Below are 6,000 nucleotides of genomic sequence, written 5' to 3' on the forward strand. Positions count from 1 at the left end.
TCCCAGCGTTCAGTCTGCTCCTTGAGTATCTTGTGCCTTGTGCTTCTGCCCTTCAATGTATGACCTGGGTTCCTGACTACGTTTGTGGATATCCCTTCGATACCATGTATTGTGAGCATTTCGGCATTTGACCTTTGCTTCTCTCCTTGACTCCGGCTTCTCCATTCTCCTTTGTACGGCACAGCCTGATTGTGTACCAGACCCCGTCTATCCTGACATTGGCATTGATCCTCCCTCTGAGCTGCATTATCTGTTGTGCTTCGCACTCAGGCGACCGGCTACGTTTCCTACTGCAGCCTCTCCCTTATTTCCTCTCACATCAGGGGGCTACCCAAAGGACCGCGGCCTGCAAAGCCCACATTACCTTGCGGCGGTTCTTGGTGAATATCGGGGGGTTCATTAGACTCCGCAGTCTAGAGAAAGCCTGTGTAAATCCTGACTGATTAGTTGCTACTTCCGTGGGCATAACATCTTAACAGTGATGCCGTTATATATATATATATAACCAAGAGAAATTGCGTCATGCAGTTTACATTGTATTCTGAACTGCGCGTATCTTAAGACTGAATAGTATGCAAAATGCGTACATTTTAGTAAGATATGCCCAAACCATCAGTGGCGCACGCAGGGGGGGTTTCTGAGTCTCTAGAAACCCCCCCCCCTGCGCTAACTAAGTGGCCACTGTCCTATACAGCAGCCGCGGCGCTGTCAAAGAAGTGTCCGCGGCGGTGCTGTATTGTATACAGCACTGCCGCAGACGCTTCTTAGACAGTGCCGCGGCTGCTGTATAGGACAGCGCTGGCGAAACGGAGCTGCTGCGCATGTGCAGCAGCTCTCTCTCGGGTTTTTTTTGGGGTTTTTTTTTTTGGGTCGGCGGGGAGAAACCCCCCCCCCCTCGACAATCCTCCGTGCGCACCTGACCATATCCTACGTTAAAAGTGTATGATACACTTTAAGTGTATCATCACCATCATCATTTATTTATATATTTAGCTCCAGCAAATTCTGTAACGCTTTACAATTGGGAACAAACACAGTAATAAAACAATACTGGGTAATACAGACAGAGAAAAAAAAAAAGCCCTGCTCGCAAGCTTACAATCTATGGGACAATGGGAGTTGGATACATGAATTTAAGTCTACATATCGCATTTTGTTTCAGCCAGAGTGTAAAGGTTAAAGTAATTAGTATGCTGTATGACCCAGTCATTCAGCAATGTTGGTCAGGGGGTCAGAGGATTGTTGTCTTGTGTGAATTGTGTAAAGGGTGGTAATAGGGTAACCTAGTGAGGAAGTTAAGAGAGCGTTTGAGGAATAATATAAGCTTGCCGAATGAGGTGAGATTTCAGAGAACATTTGAAGGGTTGTAGACCAGAGGAAAGTCTTATTGTGCAAGGGAGGGAATTCCACAGTGGGGGTGCAGCTAGAAAAATGTTTTGTAAACGGGAATGGGATCATGTAATGAGAGTGGATGAGAGACTCAGATCTTGTGCAGAACGGAGTTGATGGCCTTGTAGGTTAGTAAAAATATTTTTTAGTGGATTCGGTAAAAAAACTGGCAACCAATGTTGAGACTGACAGAGTGGTTCAACAGAGGAAGAATGATTTACAAGGAAAATCTATCTAGCTGCTGCTGCAGCATAGATTGTAGGGGTGAGAGTCTGATTCGGGGAATACCAGTATGGAGGAAATTGCAATAGTCAATGCGGGAGACGGTGAGTGCATGAATAAGAGTTTTTGCAGTGTCTTGTATGAGATATGTGCATATTCTTGAATTGTTTTTTACATGTACAACATGATTAAAATATAGAGTCAATGTGAAGATCAAAGGATAGTTTTGAGTCAAGGATCACACCTAGGCAGTGAGCTTGCATGGTGGGATTTATGGTCATGTTATCAACAGAAATTAAAATGTCAGGTAGGTAACTTCTGTTTTTGAAAAATTGAGTTTGAGTTGGCGGGAGGACATCCAAGATAAAATGGCAGGAGACGATATATTTGAGTATCATTTGCACAGAGATGATACTTAAAACCAAAGGAGCATAGATAGAGAACAGTGGAGGACCTAGTGCTGAGCATTGTGGTACTCCAACTGATAAAGGAAGTGGAGCAGATGATAAATTAAGAACTGAAAGAGTGATTATAAATGCTGGATGAGAACTAGGATAGGTGTAACAATCCAGTCCAGGTTTGTTACTTTTCCTGTCTGCTCTGTTCTTCTGTGGATCACATGACTCACTTCAGGGCGTGCCATTCAAACCTGCTCTATTTAAACTCAGCACTGACACCTGCTCACTGTCAGTGCAACTTGTTTGCTAGCCTGTCTCCATGGACTCCTGTGCATTCCTGAACTCTCCTGTTGGATTTCCTGTGGGTGAACCTGCTTTATCAACCAAGTGCTGGTAGCACCATCTTTGGGACTCTGTTTGCAAGTATCTCTATGCATCAATTTACAAGACTTTGTTTATTATGCCAAGTGTGCAGATGCTCATCATTGTGAGATTCTGAGCTGCCATCTCACCATCTCTACTGTGTACAGAACTTTGCTGCATTGTTTCCATGTGTTGATATGTACTTATGCTCATATTCATTGAAGTACTTATTAAGCAGACCCACCATCTTGTGTTCTTATTTTCTAAACATTGTATGGTCCTGAATCAGCTAGTCACGTGCACAGGCCATCGTGGGAACCGCCCACTAGGCCTGATATTATTCCAGTCCATAACAGTTTGCACTGACCTAAAAAGGAAATGAACACCATGGGCGAACCCTTCTTTCAAGGACCTATTGCAATATGTAGTAGGGAGAGTGGAAAAGCAAGAGTCCAATCAAGATCGCTTCATGCAGTTCTTACAAGGTTTATCCTCTCATCTGGATTCTTTTCAGAACACTCTGGTATCCTCCCATAAACCTGAGACCTCTGCTGAGTCTTCTTCGGATTCTGCAAACACAACTACCTTACACCCACAAATTCCTAATCCTCCAATGTATGATGGGAACCCCAAGTCATGTAGAGGATTCGTGACTCAATGTGCAATTCAATTTGAATTATTACCCAGGAACTTCCCTACGGATAAAGCTAAAATTGCCTACATTCTGTCTCTTCTTTCTGGTCAAGCCCTGGCCTGGGCCTCACCCCTATGGGAGAAGAATGACCCCTTGCTACAAAATTATACAGAATTTCTGACAACTTTCAAACAAATTTTTGATGAACCTGGTCGGCTTTCCAGTGCAGCGTCAGGAATTCTTAGTCTACGCCAAGGTTCTCATTCTGTCGGGCAATATGCCATCATATTTAGGACCATGGCCTCCAAGTTGCGCTGGAATGAGGAAGCGCTGGTGGCCACGTTCTGGCAAGGCCTATCTGATAAAATAAAAGATGTGTTGGCTTCCCGTGACCTCCCAGCTTCCTTGGATGATCTGATCTCGCTATGTGTCAGAATAGATCTTCGATTCAAGGAGAGGGTTCAAGAAAAGGAACAGATCCGGTGTCCTAATCATCGCCCTGTTTTCCGGAACCCAGGGGCCTCTTTGCCCCCAGAAGAACCTATGCAAGTGGGTAGGCCCCGCCTCTCTCCAAGTGAGAGGGAGAGAAGATTTAAAAATGATCCATCCCTCTATTGTGGAGGGAAGGCCCATCGCATCAGTACTTGTCCTACGCATCTGGAAAAACGCTCAGGCCAAACAGAGCAAGGTGGAACACCGTTAGGTCTGTTTGATTTTTCCCTCAACAGTCCTCCTCACAAAGAGAACCTCTTGTTTTCTGTTTTTTGGGAATCTCTCTATTCCGCTTGATGCCTTTCTGGATTCTGGTGCAGCTGGTAACTTTATTGCTGCCACTGTGGTTGAGAAATACAATATTCTTACTACACCACTGGAACGTCCTGTACGCCTTACAGCCATCGATGGCAGTAATATTCCAGAAGGCTTCATTCAGTTCCGGACTGTTGCTCTCACCCTTCAGATTGGAGTTCTGCATCAGGAAAAAATTTCCTTCCTAGTCCTTCCAAAGACCATCAACTCCCTTGTGTTAGGTCTGCCATGGCTACGTCTCCACTCCCCAACTCTGGACTGGCATACTGCTCAAATTTTGTCCTGTGGATCACGGTGTCAGTCTCACTGTCTGAAGAATGTAGTACCTCTTCATCTAACCACTGCTTCTTCGTCACCATCTTTACCTCCTCAATACCAACAGTATGCAGATGTCTTCTGTGAAAAGGAAGCAACCAAGCTTCCCCCTCATCGCATTTGGGATTGTGGAATCGAGCTCCTCCCTGACAAACCTATTCCTCGTGGTCGTGTACATCCCCTTTCTCTTCCTGAGACTCAAGCAATGTCTAAATATATTCAAGAAAACCTGCAAAAAGGCTTTATCCGGAAGTCCACCTCTCCAGCTGGAGCTGGATTCTTTTTCGTTAAAAAGAAGGATGGCGGCCTCCGGCCATGCATTGACTTTCGAGGCCTTAATGCTATTACCATTAAGAATAGGTATCCGTTACCTCTCATCTCTGAGCTTTTCAACTGCATCAAAGGGGCCACTGTGTTCTCCAAATTAGATCTACGCGGGGCCTACAATCTTGTTCGTATTAAAGCAGGTGACGAATGGAAAACAGCATTTAACACACACGATGGGCACTTTGAGTATTTAGTAATGCCCTTTGGGCTTTGTAATGCTCCAGCTGTATTCCAAACCCTTATGAATGATATTTTCCAAGACCTTCTCTATCAATTCGTCATCATCTACCTGGATGACATTCTGATATTTTCTCAGGACCTCCCTTCACATAGGGAACATGTAGGTCAAGTCCTGGCCCGTCTGTCACAATCTGCCCTCAGCTTATGCATTACATGCTGCTTTGCATGGCAGCTCCTGCCCTTTGTGTCCTATTATTGTATTGTATTGCAGCAGTACCTCTGATTACCAGAGGTGCTGCTATTATGCCTTTCTTGTTTGCCTTAGGGGTTAACTTGTTCACCAATTATCCCATGCACCTGCGTGTGGTTTTCCCTTTATATACCTGTCACTCCCAGCACACAGGGCTGGTTATTGTTGTCCCATCCTGTGATGTCCTTTCCTGTTGTCCAATCCTGATGTAATTTCCTGTTGTCCTTACCTGATTGTTTCTGGACATTCATGCTACTTTCTGCATCAGCTGGAACCTGGTATTTTTCACTACTCCTTATTACCTGTTGTTAATACCTACCCTCTGCTACCCTGCATTACCGTTTACCTGGTTGTTTCTGGACATTCATGCTACTTTCTGCATCAGCTGGAACCTGGTATTTATCACTGCTCCTTATTACCTGTTGTTAATACCTCTCTGCAAATAAACAGAGTGTTTTCACCAAATTCGTGACTCCTAGCTGTACTTCTGTTTGAGATCTGTGACAGTATAACCAGCCCAAAAAACAGCTTTGGAGTCAGGTGAAAGTTTTTTGTTTTATTCTGGGACTTTTTTTGCTGCAATCAAGTTTTCATTTGTCTTTTGCAACATGTCTGTTTTACCAATCATGAAATTACCAATGCTACAAACCTTACAAATGGACATTATATTGTTACGCTCCCAGCTGGCCAAATTTTCCACTTTGCTTTTGGAACCACTCAGGAGACTATCAGAGACTGTTTCACTGAAATCTAATACTGTTGATTTGACCCAGCCAACTCTGTCTGCTGCTGAATCCGTGCCGCCAACACCTTGCAATAATACCATGTCAAATTTGCATTTAACTAACAACTGCAGTTTAACTAATGCCCGGTTCACAAGTGGGCCACGCCCCCATCTGACCGAAGTGGAGCAACAGCGCAGAGTAACCAACAAACTGTGTCTCTACTGTGCCAGCAATGCACATTTCTTGCAGGACTGTCCTGTCCGTAGACCACGTCAGCTTACTGAACCATCTCCTGTTGTTTCCTCTCGGCACTCCAAATCTGTTTATGCTCCAGCATTCCTGTTCTCTGCGAAGAGACCCAATCTGCCAGCTCCAGCCGCCTGTCCTGAG

Source organism: Mixophyes fleayi, chromosome 1 (assembly GCF_038048845.1).
Source record: "Mixophyes fleayi isolate aMixFle1 chromosome 1, aMixFle1.hap1, whole genome shotgun sequence".
Lineage (NCBI taxonomy): Eukaryota > Metazoa > Chordata > Amphibia > Anura > Limnodynastidae > Mixophyes > Mixophyes fleayi.